The 19,490-nt window shown below is 44.3% G+C and overlaps 1 protein-coding gene across 13 annotated transcripts in view; it reads left to right on the forward strand.

Annotated features, from left to right (window-relative positions):
- The first annotated feature begins 10,927 nt into the window (after window positions 1-10,927).
- Window positions 10,928-19,490, forward strand: part of Osbpl6 (oxysterol binding protein like 6) — a 182,363-nt gene continuing 173,800 nt past the window's right edge. For 7 of the 13 annotated variants that reach the window (XM_040745639.1, XM_040745645.1, XM_040745643.1 and 4 more), the window contains exon 1: window positions 10,929-11,065. The gene's annotated coding sequence lies outside the window, so the exon portion shown is untranslated. Of the gene's footprint in view, window positions 11,066-19,490 lie in introns of all 13 variants that reach the window. The other 6 variants (XM_040745635.1, XM_040745634.1, XM_040745640.1 and 3 more) reach the window with 2 other exon arrangements.

Consider the following 19,490-nt stretch of genomic DNA (forward strand, 5'->3'; position numbering starts at 1 on the left):
CTCTTGCACTCTTAGGGCAATGAAAAGAAGGTCAGGTGCAGGCTGTGCACATTGGAAGCTTGTTTCAGAACCAAGGGAAGCGGGCTGTGTAACTTGACTTGTCCTTTTTCCCCTGAAAGGATAATTATCTTTACTATGTCAGACAACAAATCAGACTCTTGCTCCTGGGGGAGCCACTGTCTTTGAGACTGTTGACTATATAGCAGTTGAAAAGAACTATGCTTTGCTTGCAGAAGCAGAGAGCCATCAAACAGTCTCCAGTGGCAGACCACACACGTCCTTACAAGCCCGAGGAGAGCATCGGTGTGGACACACTGGGGGTGACAGTAAAGAGGGAACTCATTTTTCTTGGGTCTGACAAGTGCTTGACATGCAAATGTCAGAACCTGATTTCAGATCCCCAGCAACAATCACAAAATCTCTGTGGCTGACAAGTTCTCACTTTTATTAATGAGCTTCTAGTTCTCTCTGGATCTGAAGGGCATCTAAGGCAGGATGGGGCCACAGTCCCTGAAGCCACTCTGCTTTGTATCACCAGCCAATTGTCAAAAGTAGGTCTGTCCACATGTCCATTCTGAGGCTCAGGGTGACCTGCAGCTCTAAGGAGGTGACGGTCGTGCCAGCGATGGCATGAGAACTGGAGGAAGGTGTGCCAGCACAGAGCCCATGAGTGAGGGACAGAGTTTAAAGACAGAGGAACTTTGTGCCGGAAGCAGTGAGAGAAAGGGCAAGTGAAGAGTCAGGGCCAGGGTACTCCTAGACCACACTACATGGGGCACACCAGCCTGAGGGACAGAGGTCTGGAGGAAGTGATAGGTAATCCCAATCATCAATGAAGAACCTAAAGTCCTCTGAGAGACGGGCCTTAGGAGAGGATCTTAATCAGGTTCACTGCTGTAGGAAGAGCAACCCACTGTGGGCAGCACCACTCCCTGTGCCAAGCTCCTGGTTTGTATAAAAAGGAGGAAACGAGAAGGGCAAAGCATTCAGGAGACCAGTTGCCTCAAGCTCTTGGCAACTTCTTCACCATGATGTTCTACCTCAAACTGAGAGCTACAATAAGCCTTTTCATCCTTGAATGACTTTTTGTCACACCAATAGGAAAAGTAACTGATGCAAGAGTGTGATTCTCAACCTGTTTCCTCCAGGGTCCAGAGGGAAAGTCTCAGTGTGATGACAAACACTAGAGGGCAAAGCGTCTCAGATGAGCACATCTGTCATTGTGTCTACACATATCCCATTGGTAAAAGCATGTTCCACAGCTGAGCCCAAAGACTGGGTGAAAATGCTCACTGCCATTTGTGGGAAGAAGGTTAAAGTTACAGCGGTAAATGATATGAATACAGGGATGAGAGAAGAATGTTAGCCAGCCGTTTAGTATATCCTCTGCAGGAATATGTAGGATATTGGCTGTCAGGTGATTCTGTCCTCTCTCCGGAGGCTTGCAGGTTCTCATGGTGCTGTAGTGCCAAGTGATCAGCAGCAGCAGCCACAGTAGCAATCTGGGACACCCATGCTTTGTGAAGAGTCCAGCAGGTCTGTCCTGGTGCTTTGTCGTCAACATGATGCAAGCAACAGTTACCTAGGAAAAGAGAACCTCAACTGAGAAAATGCCACCATCAGATTGGCCTGTAGGCAAGTCTATGGGGCGGTTGTCTTGATTCAATGATGGATGTGGGAGGACCCATTCACAGTGGATGGTGCCACCTTTGGGCAGGTAGTCCTGGGTTGTGTAAGAAAGCAGGACAAGTGAGTCACGAAGAGCAAGCCAGCAAGCAGCCATCCTCCATGGCTCCTGCCTCTGCTCCTGCTTGAATTCCTGCCCTGACATCTCTCAATGGTCAGGATGTGTGGGCCAAGTAAACCTCTCCTCCCTAAGCTGCCCATGGTGAGTGTTCATCACCACAGCAGAAAGCAAGGACAAGGTCTATATTGTTATATGCATGTTCTGTTCCTGGCTCTCAGAAAAGTTTGTACTATTGAGTCCAGCCATAGCCCTTATGTTTTTAGTTTGTATATTTTACTTTATGGCATTCTGGTTTTGTTTTGTTTTGGAGGAGGGGAGTTTCAAGATAGGGTTTCTCTGTGGCTTTTGGAGGCTGTCCTGTAACTAGCTCTTGTAGACCAGGCTGGTCTCAAACTCACAGAGATCCGCCTGCTTCTCCCTTCCGAGTGCTGGGATTAAAGGTATGCACCACCACCTGGCAAATTGGTATATTTTACTTTAATATATCATATATGATAGTCATTAGTTTGGGACAGAGCGGGCGGAGGGCGGGGGCTACCTTTAAGCCAAGAACCTAACACCATGATTCAAAGTCAAATCGTGTGTGGAGGATGCTTTTATTTCCCCTCATTTTTTAAAAAAAAATTTTTATACATCTTGGTGCTAAAACGTGCCTAAATTTAATGCATTACAAAGACTTGGCTTGTTGAAGGACAGTAAAAATATTTCCATTTAATCCATTTTCATAGGACTTAATATATCACTGTCTTTTAAAAAGCTTAAAATGGGAGGAAACTGGGTTTTTTGTTTTTTGTTTTTTTGCTCCTCTGCTCATAATAATCCCAAAGAATGATGGAAGGAAATAGTGAATTTGTTGGCATCAGTAAGCCATCTTGCTACCCTGCTGAATTATCCATGTAAGCAATCATCATATCTATTTATACATCACTGGGAGTCCTCTTATTATATGTCCTTGGGGAAATATCCTAGGAAGAGCTAGTCTTTGGAACCATTCTTATTTGAAGAATTGCTACAAATCCTGCACTAGCAGATTCAATCATTTTTTGCAGAAACAATTAGGTCTAATTCTTAATGACATGTGTTCTCTCTGTTGTACTTGCTAACATCTATTTTTAGCAGATCATGGGCAATGAAAATGTTTTTGGTCAAGGAAATTGTATCAATAACAATGTGAGATTTAAAGTTCTGCCTAACTAGTTCTGGATATGATTAAAGATTTTAACAGCCTCTTTCAAGTTATGTAAGTATGATATTACTTACTGGTATGCTGTTTCAGTTATATAAATGTAAATGTGGTCAGTCCTGCCATATAAACACCCCTCTTTTTAATTTTTTTCCTACTGAGATAAATAAGTATTGGTCCCTTATGTGGCACTTTGACACCATGTCAAGGTGATAGGGAACTGTTCTACCAGCCTAAATATCGTAGTGTGCTGTGCAAAGGAATAGCTCTATCACTGTCATATGTGTTGTGCAAGGGAATGGGCCCACCGCATTGTCATAGTGTGCTGTGTAAGGAAATGGCCCCCCATGTTAGGTGCTATATTGAGCTGTGATTTCTGTCCCCAGAGCAAATTTCATTCAGTCACAGACCTCGGTAGATGCTCTAAAGTTATAGTTTAAGACACAAGTTAACCTTAGCTTTTTTAAATAGTGCATTTTATTTCTATTTTAAAATTGGACATTTGCTCTATTTTACGGAATGAAGTGTTACTTGGTTCTAGAATAAAAATCAAATCTGGATGTAATTCCATTGCTCAGAGGGCTGAGGCAGGATGATCAACAAGAATTCAAGGCCAACCTGGGCTACATACAAAGTGAATTCCAGGACAACCTGGGCTGAAACCTAAGACCCCATCTTAATCTTATGCCTTAAAAATATAAATAAGAATAAAGCTAGAGCTCAAACGCATGGCCCTAACACAAGCTTGGTAGGCGCTCTATCACTGCCCCGTACCCCAGCTTTGGGATTTTTTGTTTGTTTGAGATTATAATATAAGTACATTTCTCCTGTCCCTTTCTCCCTCAACATCTCCTCAAAAAAAAAAAAAAAAAAACCTACCTATTCCCATTCTTCAAATTCATGGCCCTTAAAAAAAACAAACTGTTATTATATGCAACTATGTATATTAAAGACATAATATAACCTTCTCAGTCCATACAATGTTACTTGTATGTATGTTTTCGTGACTGACAATTTCAATCCTTGGAGTATTTTGTGGGGGGGGAGGAGTTTGAAGACAGGGTCTCACTATGTAGTACTGACTGTACTGAAACTCACTGTGTAGACCAGGCTGGCCATGAGCTTAGAGATCCACCTGCCTCTGCCTCCAGAGTACTGGGGTTAAAGGTGTGCATCACTACTCCTGGCTTGGTTTCCGATCTTGGATTTTTGAGACAAAGTCCTACTATGTGGCTCAGCCTTAACAGGAAACTTGTTATGTAGCCCAGGCTGGCCTCAGGTTCTCAGTCCCTCTACATCAACCTCCCAAGTCCTGAGATTATGGGGATGTACAGTGAAGCTGTTTATTTCACACAATAATAAAATGCACTTTCATTTTCTATCTGGATCTGCTTTTAAATTCTTTTGTTAACAAGGACCAAGCACTTGAAGGGAATCAAGGAAGGTCCACAGGTTCCAAATCTTTGCCTTCTGATCATTCTTTCCCACCCACCAATCTTCCAAAAGTTTAAACTGTTACCTTTTTTTTTTTTTTTTTTTTTTTTTTTTGGTTTTACCAGACAGGGTTTCTCTGTATTGTTTTGGAGGCTGTCCGTCCAGCCCGGCCTCGAACTCACGGAGATCCTCCTGCCTCTGCCTCCCGAGTGCTGGGATTAAAGGCGTGCACCACCACCGCCCAGCAAAACTGTTATCTTAAGACTTTTATAATTTGTCTTGTGGGTGGGCATATTATAAAAACATGAGGACACCACTTTCCAGTTACAAAAAAATTCTTTTCTTCAGGGCTTGATGGCTCAACAGTTAGAACACTGACTGCTCTTTCTGAGGACACAGCTCAGGTTCCCAGCTCCTCCATGACAGTGCACAGTCATCTGTAATTCTACTCCCAGGACTCCAACACCCTGGTTCCCGCGTGCATGTGGTACACAGACCTATGCAGGAAAAGCATTCATATACATAATATTAATGATCATTTTGAAACATTTGTTTAGAGCAGGTTTTACCATGTAATCCAGGCTGTCATGAACCTTTTTTATTTTTTGTTTATGTATCATTTATTTGTTTATTTATTTGAGACAGAATTTTGCTGTGTGGATCAGGATGGCTTTGAACTCAGAGAGATCCATTTGCCTCTGTCTTCCAAGTGTGGAGACTAAGGTGTTCGTTATTACACCGGGCCTAGCTTTGAACTCTTGACCCTCCCTTTTCAATGTGTGCCACCATTCCTGGTTCTGGGAAATCAGAATAACCAATTCAAGAAGACTACTGGGAACAAAGCAGTTTTTTAAAACATAATTTCTTTATTGATTCTTGGGAATTTCACATCATGTACCCTAGTTCTGCTCACCTCCTGGGCCCCCATATCCTCCCCTCAACAAATCAAACCAAAGCAAACAAACAAAACCAGTTTTTAATGTTGAATTCTGCAGAAAGGGATAGCAACATAGAGACAATGCAAAAATGGCTAGCGTGATGATTTGGCACAAGACAGTGGCTTTAATGTTCCCCAGTCTTGAGAAAATCCTGCTCTTTTCCATAAGCCAGGACTGGCCTCATTCTCAACTTTCCATCCTGTCGGTTTCAGATACAAAGCTGTGGCAGTGTGGATGAGACTACTTGGTTCCATGTTGGTGGAACCACTGTTTGGGAAAGATTAGGAGGTGTAACTTTGTTGGAGGAGGTGTGTTGCAGGGGTTTGAGGTTTCCCAGTTTCTCTCTCTGCTTCCTAAGCACATCAAGATGAAAGCTCTCGGCTGTCCCCACCACCACACTGTGCTCTTGTTATTATGGATTCTAGGCTCCATATTAAATGTGAGCTTAATGTCACAACTGTATCACAGGAATAGAACCCTATAAACAGTGGCTGTGAGAACCGGACAACCCAAAGTTTTGTTGAACTCTGGGGACCAGCAGCTTGAGCCTGTAGTGCTTGTTGTTTGTTAAGATAGGAGACAGGTAGGTGCTAAACTGAGACTCATTAGCTGCCCTAAATGATAGAGATTTGGAAAGAGGCTTTCTCACTCTGATTCAGTACCTTTAAAATGTGACCTCAAGGAATTGGCTAAGCTATTTTACCACATCCCAACACGATCCACTCTTCCAGTAGGAATAATGACTTTGGAGACAAAGACAGGGAGTTAATCCTTCAGAATCAGTGGGAAAGAGATCTGACTTGTCTCAGGTTTACAGCATTTATCATTAGGCTAACGTGCTCTCAACTCCACAGCACCATGATGGACCAAGAACTGTTGAGTGCTTGGGGCTCTGAATAGGCTCATTGACTGAGCCAAGAGCAAGACCCAGCCCCAAACCAAGCCAAACCAAACCAAACAGAAAGAAAACAGCACTCAGGAAGTGGAAGAAGGAGGTCTGAGAGTTTACGCCTGTTTGGGGACCTTCATAGCAAGGCTCTGTCTCAAAAACAAAAAGATGCTGAGTTCTGTTCTATTAGCTTATCTGGAGGAAAATGGGCTGGTTCAAGGAAGACTGATACAATAACAAGGAAACTAAGAATCTGCCCTATAGGCTAAGGAAGTGTAAGTCTTATTTTACTGTTAGACTCCAGCAAATGGGGTGGTGAGATACTCATAATTTTCTTCCACAATCTCTCCCTCGTGTGTGTGTGTGTGTGTGTGTGTGTGTGTGTGTGTGTGTGTGTGTTTTAATAAAAGCCTAAAGAATAGAACTTTGTAATGGTCACCCTCAGGTATTAGCATCTTTGTCAGTAACTAGTACTACCTGAACAGGAAGCAGAAGGGCTCACCATTCCTTCTTAACGACACCTAGTGAATAATATAATTGCTAATGGAATTTTGAGGTCCCATCTGGGTCATCAGGTGGTATAGAAGAAACTAGGGTCCCCCTCTTGAGGATCTTAGTCTCACTAATAAAAGAATTTTAAGAATGGAATCAAACAGAAGTTCAAACCTCAGGACAGGGTAGATACGAATCTCAACAGCTTTCTGGAGAATAGAGGAGAGAAGTATGGGGTGGGGCACACTGTATAAGCTGACCCAGAGGTCAGACACACACCCAACAAGCAGCCACACAGCAGGGGGCGAGGCATTGGAGATGGGGGAAGGCCTAATATTGGGGAAACCCAAAATGTTAAGGAAGCATGCTTAGGAAAGGGATGGAAAGGAGGAAGAACTTAGTCTCTCCCAAATGATTCAGAAGAGCCAACAGACTTGCAAAACTGTGGCCGACAATTAGGTACTGCCCTGGGGGTGGAGATTCTGGGAAGGAAAATTAAAGTGTCTCATGAAAACACTAGGTATTCCATCCATCTTTATAGCATGGCTTAAGGTGAGTCCTTCTTTCTAGGAGTGGTCCCTCAGCCAATGTGATTGACCTGACCCAATAGGAATGTCAGTTTTCCTGGAGGTTCTATACTCTTGACAACACACACACACACACACACACACACACACACACACACACACACACACACACACACACGTGAATTTCATTTATTTATTTATCTATTTTATGTATTTTATTTATTCCCCACACACTTAGTGGGGCAGGAAGGGTGATGTGTGGATGCATGAATGTCATGCATGAGTGTGGAAATCGGAGGACAACCTATATTTGTTGGTTTTCTCCTTATCATGTGGGTCTCAGGGGTCAACCCAGGTCATCAAGCTTGGTGACAAGTGTCTTTAGCCATATTTTGCTAGCCCTGATACATCTGTTTTAACGTCCACTCTCTAGCCCAGCAGTGGTGGCACACACCTTTAATCCCAGCACTCATGAGGCAGAGGCAGATCTCTGAGTTCAAGGCCAGCCTGGTCTGCAGAGAGAGTTCTAAGACGGCCAGGGCTACATAGAGAAACCCTGTCTCCAATGTCTCCAAAACCAAAAACAAACTAGTCCACTTTTTAAAAAGTAAATTAAAAAGAGAATGCTCATTTATATGTTGAAATTTGCATCAAAATGAGAAACTCAGGATTTGCCCACAGCTGGGAGAAGATACTACTGGTCAGAATTTTCCAGTTGGTGTTTGATTTTATTTTCTATTCTGGAAGCCAAAATGATGTCCCACCAAATGTAAAATAATTGTTCATTTTGATTGTGTGAGTGATTTACTAACACAGGCTAATTTACTAATAATTGCTGAGTAATTATATAGTGTCAAAGCCGAATCTTCTCTATGAACCGACACAATGTCAAACAATGGATAATGTTGCCTCTTGTATCAAGCACAGTTAGAGTGGCATGCCCCGTCTCTCCCTGCTCCTCATCAGCTATTTGTCATAATTGCTCCTATGTGCCCGTCCCATTGGCAAGGACCTCAGCTGAGCCAGTGAGAGTTTGGAATGAGGAAATTTGTCACGGGTAGACATCTTCACTTTGTGGGAGGAGTCAAGGACTGGAGGCCAGCCTTGACACAGGTAAGGGAGTCCAGACTGGTTGGGAAATCAGGCAGCTGCACACATCCAGCTGCTATCGAGGGACCAGGGAGGGGACTCCTGCAGGCATCTCCTGAAAGTTTTTGGCACTTTGTGACCGCCACCACCACCTCCCGTGAGTCTCTATAAAGTCTGTTAGCTGACTTGTAGTATAGAGAACACTGCAAGGGAAGGAGTGCAGACAGAAACTCTTTACATCTTTTTAATTCATCACAAATGGTGTTTGTCTTTCACCACTCTGAGTCAATGATGACTTTTGAAATGTAGAGTCTGCTGTGTTATTTTTGCCTCTGAAAATATCGGGCAGCTCTATATTTCTACCCATAATGATAAGTATAGACTTGTTAACACACAGGAAAGGAAATTTGGGCAACAACAGTTCTCAGCATAATCAAGTCACCTGAAGAACAATCCAACCCAAAAATAACATTTTGATAATAACGCATGGGATTTCTGTCTCTGGCATATTCCTAAAGGGCCAGATATTTCACTAGCCAACAGCTGGGCTAGTCTCTAGCTTTAAGTCTCATGTCCCCGTTTCCACACACATGATGCTGGGGGGGGGTGCATCTTTCAGGGAAGCATTAGCAAGCATGTCAGCATTATAAGTAAACCCAGCCAAAAGAGCACCCAATAACAACTTCAATGAAAGTGGATATGTGAGTTGGATGAATTGGGTTCCAGTGAGGCTCGGTTCATTTGCATGTCATAGAATTAAAGGATTAATAGCACTGGGTATTTAAAAAACATCCTTATCTTTCTTCACAGAAGAAGTCCCTCTCTGAGACAAATGAAAGGGATGGATTACAGGAGTAGAGACCTTCCAGCTAACATCCCACGTATGACTTAAGCTCCAGCAAGAATATACATGTAAAGAAAACCCTTCTCCCCGGCACTTTTTAGAGCAATAACACTGCCATAGCTAGAGCACGGTGAAAAGCTTGTTACTCATATTTGCACATCTCTGCCAGTCTGAGCTCTGTAAATATTGTGATCCACAGGCAGAGTGGAGGAAACTGCCTTGATATGCAGCTCTATCCACATCCGGCTCTCTTTAATCCACCTGCTGTCCTAGATGGATGGTGTAGTGCCATTACATCTTATTTGACCATTAGTCAGCAAGACAGGCAGGAAGCGTTTCCTTGTGATGTATAAAATTTGTTTTCCACATGATACTATGGGAGAGAATGACAGGCATACACACACTGTCTTATAATTAATTGTGAGGTGTGACTTTTGGTAGCTCCCCCAAATCCCCTGGTAGTTTATGATTTTGCTAATAGGGGTTATGGGAAACATTTTGAGAGGACATCTTTAGGTGAAAGACTGAGAGTTCTCTGGTCTCCTTTCATGCTTTGGTATTTTTCATGTATGCCTGTGTCTGTGTGTGTAAGCTGTTTTAGTAGAGTTTCGGCCACTGGGATCCGGATGGAAAAGGGGCTATATTGGAGCTAAGTTCAGTAACCTAATGGCTCCCTTGGGGAGACTATCTTCACATGGAGGAAACTGGGGTGCGACTGCCATGTGTCCCAAGGTCCAGCATTTGTTATTTTATGACGGTTGTTACTTAAGATGAGACTGGAGATCCAAGAGAAATAATCTGGAGACAAGAGTGCACAAGCTCTGTCTCGGCACACCAGGATTGTATCAGCATTGACGACTGTGAAATACCATCACAACTCTCCCAGTAGGGAGCTAGGTCTTCAGGGGAAGATCCCCCTTTAAGGGGATTTCCTCTCCACCTCCCACCTCCAATTCAGAACAGCTAGAGGGCTCTAAATAGTCCCTGTTCAGCCCAGTTCTCTAGATGTGTCCCCTTGAAGTTGTTGATGACAGAAATGTCTCGATACAGGGACATTCTTCAATTATCCCTTTACAGAAGAAACGTCTGTGCAAATATTTAAACTAGCTCGTCCCTCCGTGCAAATTTGCCTTTAGATCAATCTGGTCTTGGACGCATGCCAGGAACAGCTTAAACATGGAAGTTTCTAGGTAGGAAGGGTGTACTGCACTGCCACTGCGGGGCTTTGCCAGGGGCTTGTAGCCCTTGGTCCTTCCTTTCACACACTCGAAGTGTGTTGTGTCTCCGGGACTGCGAGTTCGCGGGGCAGTCGGCGCACAGTGTTTGTTTCTAGAATGAGGCCTCAGAAGGGCGCCAAGGGGCAGGGTCTTGGTCTCACTGAGCGCTAGGCCACCAGGCTCCCTGGTGAAGCCCTCTTCCACCGCTCCATGGCCTGAGAGCTGCAGTCATTCCCGGCCTCTCCTTTCCAGCCCAGCGCTCCCTCCACTGCTCAATTGGACGCGCGGGGGTCTCTCCCACCGGAGCAGCTTCTGCTGGGTGACTGATCTCTGTAGCCCACGGGTTCACGAAGACGCCTGGCAGGGACGAGACAGGCGCCGGAGCCCGCGCGAAGGAAGGGGACTCGGTGGGCGCGCAGCAGGACGGCTCCGGGCTCGCGGGAGCGATCCCGGCTGGCGGGTGATCGGGAGCCGGGGGGCGGGGAGCCTGGAGCGCCGCCCCGCCAGCGCGCCCCGCCCGTAGGAGAGGAGGGGCTGCGGCGCGGAGGACCACTGGAGGCGCCGCGCGGCCGCCGCTGTCCGCGCTGGAGACCGCAGTTCGGCGCAGGCGGCGCCGGTCCCTGCGCCTCGGGAGCCTCCGCCAGCCAGCGCGCCGGGTAGATAGCACGGGCCATTTCCCACGGCGACCTACCGCTCGCCCTGCAGGTAAGTGGCTCTCGGCCGCGGGGTGGATACCCTGTGCCAGCCGCGCGGCCCGGGGGCATTGTGAGAGTCTGAGGGCCGAGGACCCTGGCGAGACGCGGGTGGGCAGCTGCAGTCCCAGGCCCCCGAGGCATCGCGGTCTCCAGAGGCTCCCTAGTTGGGTGGCGCGGAAGCGGGGGCGGCCGAATAGGTTCCCGGTGCGGCCAGAGTGGGAGGGGGTACCGGTGTCACTGTCCCCGCTCGCCGCCCGCCCTCCCTTCCCGCGACTGCCTGGGAATCCGGTTTCCTGGTACATGTATCCCCCCCCGCCGTCCCCCGTCCTCCGCTCGCAGGTCTGCACCCCCTATGCCTGCACCCCAGGGCCGGGTGGCTGGGAATGTAAGTAGGGGCCGGGAGGACTGATGTAATTGTCGGCGGAGAAGCGAACCGGTGCGGGTGAGAGCGCCCGCGCCCGCGCGAGCTGACGCCTACGTTGCACCTTTCAGGGAATCCGGGGAGCCGCGGGCAGTGGCCGGGCAAGTTGTGCATCGGGTTTGCTTGTGCGCGTGCACTGCGGACTGCCCTCGCGGGCACTCCTGGCTATCCCCGGCTGGCGTCCCTGCAGCCCTCCCTGCAGCCTGAGTTCACGCTCACTCGCGGCCCTAGCCACCTTCTGTGGTTCAGATCGGGACAGCATTTGCATTGCAGTCAGGACGCCTTTCCCCTGCGTCGAGCACGGAGCTGCCCGCAGATCGAGTCGCCGGGGACGCTGGGGGAGGGTGGGATGGGAAACCTGGGGAGGAAGCTGCGGAGAACTAATGGCACCCGCAGATTTCTAAAAGCCTCTACGGTATGCAGACGCACCGCAAGCCACGTTGTAAGCTGCTTTTGAAAGTTATGGCCAGATACTGATTTTGTGACGATTCTGTGATCTACCTGAAAGGTTGGTGAAACTAGAGACCTAAAGCTGGGGAAAGCATTACATAATGGACATTGAAGCAAATGACACAAACTAAGCGGATCCGCTGGGTTGCCAAATTATTTCTCATTTCTGGACAGAAAGTCCTATAAGGCTTTTTTAAAATAAGAACTTCCGTTTTGAAGTCATTGGGCAAGATTTAATAAATCTTGCTGTTTCTCCTGATTAACAAAATACTATTTTGAACATCTTTTCTTAAATTAAAAAAATACGTATTAGTTGATGGTTATGACACAGAGTAAGAAATGTATTCTCCAAAGGAAATTAAATTCCCCGTCTTAGGACTATTAAACGTTGTTTTCCTCATTTTTAGTTTTTGCATATGTTTATAGATTTCCCTTTTGTACCCTCGTGCCCCTTTGCTTTGAAGCGTTTCTACAGTTTTGGATACTGCGAGTTCCCAGTGTTGATATTCCTATCTAGTGTTACAGCATTGCAGGTGCAAAGACTAATAATAAATGAATCAGAAGACCTCGCGGTAACTCTGGGAACGAGCAGGTTCCCAAGGTCGAAGGGAAGATGCTGTGTAACTCAGCTATAATCGCCTACAGAGACTGCATGCCTCATTGGGTTACAGGGAAGGCCATGATTGGTGGACTCTTATTCCTGTTATTGGCTTCCTGATTTATAGCATATTTCACCCCAAAATATTTTTAAGTTAGCAGAATGTTTTGAATGTAAAACCTTTGATTTTTTTAACCAACCTTAAAGCCTCTTGTTTTTGGCCAGGTTTTCAGTTGTTGTGTTGGTAACTTAATTATACATTCAGTGGGTGGATTGCTTTTGGAGGAGCCTTCTGTTTGAAACTGTCAGGATGTATCAGTTGTTTCTTGCTTTTAGTATGTTGTAGTTATGCTGAACTCTACAGGATCATATAATAGATGTTGTCTTACTCTTCTTTGATTTAACCTCAAGTGAATTTCACTTATCCTTATATTAATTTTACTCCAATAAGAAAAAGAATCTGTCCAAGATGAAATGTTTTTGGTGAGAAGTCTGCAATAGTACTATAGACAAACACAGAATTATGTAAAATTGTGAGTGGACAAAAGTTTCATGTGATCCGTCGTGAAGTTATGAAGACGAGGGAAGTTTCATTTTATTATAATACTTGGCTAACTAGGATTCTGTGATCATTCCATTGATAATTCCTCAGCAAGTCCCAACTTTGTTGAAGAAGCTGGTCTAGGTTCTGTGGGAGATATAAAGTATGTCCCTTCCCTCATAAATAAATAAGTTTGTGTCTGCTTTAAGAAAGACAAAGTATAAATTGTTGAAAGGATTATTTTGTTTACTGAAAAGGTTAAGTAATATTGATACTTTAAACTCTTGGACAAAAGAGTTCCCTATTATCCCTTTGTTTCTGTTTTTATCTTTTTAATTCATGCACTCAACACTGTATCACCACTCTGTATGTAATAGTAGCTAGTTGACTATCACTGCTGTACAATATTCCATCTGTGCCCTTTAACAGTGTCTGTCTGTTCTGCAGTCAGTGGCCACTTGCTTTTGCATTAAAAACATGCATTATGTTTCCTAAGGTACCTGTGTAAACATTTCTCCTGGGCACATACCAAGGACTAGAATTGCTGGCTTGTAGACTTTAAGTGTTTGAATTACTAAATATTGCCGTATTCTATTCCAAGATTGTTTTGTTAGTTTACTTGTGGAAGCCAAGGAAACAAGCTAACACAGATAAGCAACTAAAAAACAAACAAACAACAAAAACCAAACAACAAACAAAAAACATGTTTCCATACATATTCTGAAATACTGTTTTGTTTTTTAAAGAAAAGCAGTGATGAATGAATATTAAGTTTGAGAGGGCACCAGCAAGGTAGCTCAGCAGATAAAGGTTGGCGGTGAATCTGATGACCTGAAGTTGAGCCCCAGGAACCTCATAGAAGGAAAGAACTGCGCCCACAGGGTGTGCTTTGATCTTTCTACTCCAGCGGTGGCATGCATGCCCACAAATAAATAAATAAATAAACAAATAAGTAAATAAAATGTTTTTGTTTGTTTGTTTCTTTTTTTAAAGAATGCAATTGTCTTTTAGGAGGACCAGGGAGATAACCACAGGCTACACATAACGATCTTGCTTAGGTGTGGTGGAATTCATAGACAATCATGATATTTGTAAAAAGAAAACCAGAGTCTTGCAAGAACAAATGATGATATTTTAAAATTCTCAGGAGAAAGAAAACAAGGTTAGTAGAGCTGTCACACAACAAGCTTCTGTAGCACAAGAAACAGATGTCACCTGAAGGACAAGAAGCTGTCCCTTTGTATAAGATGAATTGCCAAGACTTGGTGAGGGAGGTTGGCAAGAAGGATGAGCAGGAGGTGGTCACATGGGGAGGAGGATCATGTAGAACTAAGGGAATGTATAACCATGGAGGAGAGAGACATAGGCAATTTTCCAATAGTGGAATACTCCAAATGTCCAGGAGATGATGGGTAGAAGGTAAGCAGAGAGATTCAAGACAGGAACCTGGCTATCTGAGAATTCTCAAATTGGGGGGGATGAAAAAGGGTTAATTTTAAATTGACGAGAAGACATCTAGGGCTTGTGATCTTAGATAAGGAAAAGGGAAAGGAGTCAGAGATATTTGATTAAAGGAACTAGAAAAGTTCTGGTGGAGGTTTCAGATGCTGAGTGTGGAGTTAGTAGATGCCAAACTTCAGTATGAACACATGACCTTGGAGCTCTCTGTAGTGGTGAGGGCCCTAAGTCCTGAAGGATGGAACCCCCTGATGTATCTGAACAATTGGGACAGTCAGTGACAGTATTAAACAGAAGACTTGTTTGTATCATCTGTTTACTGATGTAAATTAAGATAGTATGTGTGTGAGCATTGATGGTGACATTGATCCAGAGTTGAGGGAGCCCTGGGGTTCCAGGAGGAGGGTTAGATGAGAGGAGAAATCATTCATGGTATGTCATGTGAGGGTAGGGGAATTTCCAACTCTAAGCAAACCTGGAGTGAAGATGCTAATAGCCACTTCACAAGGTCACAGATAGCAGAGTAGGCCTGAGGAGGGAGGGCCTTTAGGTCCCACTGGCCCTGACTGAATGTTGCCAAGCATACACCCATGCATGTATATTCTCTCATTATACCTCCTTGACAAATGCACAGCCCTCAGAAGTTCTGTCACAAGAGAGTTGCTTTGTTCTCCTTTGGAGACAAGGATACCAGCTTTGGATTTGTCCCTTTGTTCTGTTTTTGTTTTGATGGGGTCTCCCTATATGGTTCAGGTTGGCCTTGAACTAATTATGTGGGCGCAAGCTGACCTCACACTCGAAATCCTTCTGCCCCAGTTGTAGGACTATTAAGGTTATAGCCATTCCTAGCCTGGACTTTTTACTTCTAAGGCTATTTTGGAATAGTGTTTAATGTCATTTTGACTGCATGTCACTGTGACAAACACTGTACACAAAATGCAACTTAGGGGAGGAGAAGGTTGACTTGGGTTCTACTTCTAAGGCACAGTCCATCATGGACAGAAGTCAAGGAACTCAAGCTGGAGCTTGAAGCTGGAAGCATGGAGAGATGCTGCTCATTCCCAGGGTTATGCTCTGCTCAGCCAGCGTTCTTACACAGCCTAGGACCATCTGTCTAGGGATGGTGCTCCCTGCAGTGGGCTGGCCCCTCTTGCATCAATTAGTCACCAAGACAGTCCCCCACAGACATAGCCACAGGCCAGTCTGATCTAGATAGTTCCTCAGCTGAGGCTTTTACAAGTTGACAATTAAAGTTAACTACGACACTTGCCTCTTTTTTTTTCAAATATATGAAGAAAATATTCAGGCAGTAGAAACAGTCATATTTTTGCTGAAGCTTGAATGGCTCACAGTAAGTTGGCTCGGAGATGTTCAAGCTTAAAGGGATTTAAACATTGTCTATATAGGAGGCAGGGCGTTAGCTGGTTTGGTAGCATGCTTGCCTGCCATGCACATACAGAGTTTGATCTTTAGTGGTGCAAAAAGTCAAAACCAAACGAAAGGAAACACACAATCAAAAGTCTGTCAGTCCCTCCCATTTTCCAAGAAAAGGAGGCCCCGCACTTAACTCTGCAAGGCTCAGCCCTACACAACGCTAAAGAGATGGTTTTTGACAAGTATCTTAATTTTGATAATAAAGCCTCTCCCTTATTAAGGAAGCGTAAGGGTACATGAATGAGAAAGGGAGCCAGGACTGAGATTTTAACCCTTCTTGTGACATATATTCATGTATTTATTCCCTCTCTGTCTGTCTGTCTTGCTTTTTCTCTTTTCTACTTAGGAAATGAAAGTGCATGTATGTAGTTTTTAGTGTTTACCTTTTTTGTTTTTTTAGATTTGTTTATTTTATTTTATGTGTATGAGTGCTTTGCCTGCATGCATGTGCATGCACCACAGAAAAAGGCCTGGGGTCCTCTGAAGCTGGAGTGATGTATGGATGGCTGGGAGTTATCATGTGGGTGTTGAAACCAAGCTAGGGTCTTCTGCAAGAGCAGCAAGTGGTCCAAACCACTGAGCCGCCTCTCCAGCTCCACGAGATTGCTTTTTGGACAACCGTAGCCCTTTCTTTTGTTCAGTAGTGGGAGAGCACAGGGGAACGTTAGGTGCTCTTGTGCTGGCTGTTCTCACTTCCTCCACAACCTCCTTTATGTCGGCGGGTACTGGGGCCGGGAATGGGACCTTGGAATCTAGGTTTTGCCTTGCCTTTTAGTGAGGCATCCTTTCTGAAGTGCTTGAGACAGACCTATTTACCTTTTGAAACCTGTAAAAGCAGGAGGGAAAGTAACACCCATTTATTTTTAGAATCTTTTTTTTTTCAGAAGTCAAACCAAAAATAAACTTGGCATCTATTTTTTCAGTGGTAGGTGCTACTTCACATGGCCTAAAGTATAGATAAATTTTATTTACTTATTTATATTGCAGTGCTGGGGATAGCACCCGGGACTTTGTGTGTTAGGCGATTGCTCTGCCACTGAGCTACACCCTCAGCTCCTTCTACATTAGAAGAAACTGCTTGGATGCTTTAGTACATAATACAGTGCTATGCCATGCAGTAAATATATTAGCTACCTAAGTATCTAAAAGAACATTAAAGTAAACATATTTCACTGTCTGGTATATTTCTGGAGATGAAGTTGAGAGTCTGGATTTATTTTAAATTATAATCATATTTTTGCTTTCTGTTTATCTATAGCAGCTAGACAAAGCTTTTGCATATTCTCACCCCATCAGGCAGCACAACTGAGCAGTGTTTATCGTATAATTTCCCAAGAATAGAAAGAGTGGCACAGTTTGAATGGCATGTGGATTGTGAAAAGACATTAATACATTCCTTTTGATCCCAGTAAGTTTCAAGTTGAGGCAAGAGCTAAAGACACACACACACACACACACACACAGAAAGACAGAGAAAGACAGAGAGACAAAGAGAGAGCGCCAGAGAGAGGCAGAGACAGACAGATAGAGAGACACTGAGAGAGTTCTAGCAGTCTGTAAGGCAGGCCAAACCAATGCAGGGCTCATGTAAAGTCCCCTGGGAACACGGGAGGAGAACAACACCGACTCCAAGAGAAGCAGATAATGAAGGTCAGCAGAGGGGATGGAGGTCACTGAGATGTCACCTGTCTTTCAGGATGTGCCAACACTCGGAAGCTATGAAGAGCAGGTGTTTTCGAAATTACCTGGCTCTCCATTAAAAGAAAGCCTTTAAATATTTCAGAGATTGTAAAAAAAATTGAAGAAAGGATTTAAAAAACAAATATATAGCTCCATGTGAGGAACTCATACAATAGGCAGGAGATAAAATTTACCATCTCAGAGACTGTTCAAAGCTTTCCTAATGTCCAGAGAGCTCATACAATAGGCAGGAGATAAAATTTACCATATCAGAGACTGTTCAAAGCTTTCCTAATGTCCAGAGAGCTTCCATATATCAAGAAGAGAAAATGACTGAGAACCTAGTAAGAAAGGGCAAAGGAAATGAGCAAACCATTCATTTCCCAGAAAATTAATTAGAAGTGGCACTTAATATAAACACGAAAATCATGCTTTCTTCATTAGGAGAGAAATTCGAGCTTACATTACTTAATTTCTTATATCAACAAAAATGGCATTTAATACATTATGGTGGCAAGGCTTTCAGAAACCAGTGGGCATCATGCCTTGTGCTTAAGTAAACAAGATGGCAGGTGTAGCATCTATTGGATAGCATCACTTGGCAGTATCTATCCAAGTTAAAAATGTACTCTATGGACCTTAAGGGATTACTCTATCGATACACTTTACAGGGTGAGTTCGCATAGAATTTATTACAGTACTGATTAAGGAAAAGTGTATAAGAAGCTATTACCCTTAACTGGTTAAGCTGGATAGTGGTGGCACATGGCTTTAGTCCCAATACTTGGTAGGCAGAGGCAGTCAGAGCTCTGTGAGTTCAAGGCCATACTGGTCTAAAAACCTAGGTCTAGCACAGCGAGGGCCATGGTAAACAGAGAAACCCTGTCTTGGAAAACCAAACCAAGCAAGCAAGCAAACAAACAAACAAACAAAAACTGATAAATAAGTTGGGAGCAGAAACAAATTTAGATAGCTATGGAAGCAAGACCACCTGACACAATGCTGTTATGAAAAGATCTCTAGGCTACAATAACATAAAAGATCAAGGCACAGGCTAGAAGACAATTGTCCATGGTAAATATGAACACAAGTACACTTTGCCTTGTAACTGTAAGGCTGTACATAACAAAACCTCAAAACTGCAATTGCCTCTCAGAAAAAAAACTATGGGGCTGGGGTGAGTATGGAGAGACACTTATTCTCTTCTTCTGGTGTGTCCTATTCTTCCTTTTAGATTTTTTTTTTTTGTTTTTACAAGACAGGGTTTCTCTGTATTGTTTCGGAGGCTCTTCCTTTTAGATTTTTAAGTACAAGAATGTATTGTCTTTCAATTGAAAAAAAATCTAGAGGCCCATTCATGCTGATCAAGCTTGTTGAGCAGTTGTTGGCAGTGGGATCCCGTGTAACGTGGGGATCGCTCTCTTGCTGGAAGTGCGAGCTTGTTTCCATAAACAGTCACTGTGACTAAAACCCTGACGGGCTAGAGTTCAGCACAGAAGGGCGCCGGAAGCACTTGTCTTTTGAAACAGTACATCTTGGCTCTCTATAGCTACCCTGACTTCACCATCTTTCTCCCAGAAATCTGGTCTCAGTGGAGAGAGACACCGAGTACGACCCGGAGGTGGATGGGAAATAAGGGAAAACGTGGAAGGCGGTGATGGTGGACACCTGGGCCTGGGAGAGCAGATAGGGTGAGCTAGCGGCTGCTAGTCCAGCTCCATTCTGGGTGGGCAGCCATAGAAGAAACAGAGGAGACTATGACTCTGGAGGTCCCAGTCTTGATCATCTGTTGCCCCACGAGCTTTCCTCTGGTGTCCAGGAATCTGCAGTTTTTAAATTGTCTTTGGTTCTGG

This window comes from Mesocricetus auratus, unplaced genomic scaffold, assembly GCF_017639785.1.
Source record: "Mesocricetus auratus isolate SY011 unplaced genomic scaffold, BCM_Maur_2.0 Super-Scaffold_100004, whole genome shotgun sequence".
In the NCBI taxonomy this organism is placed as follows: domain Eukaryota; kingdom Metazoa; phylum Chordata; class Mammalia; order Rodentia; family Cricetidae; genus Mesocricetus; species Mesocricetus auratus.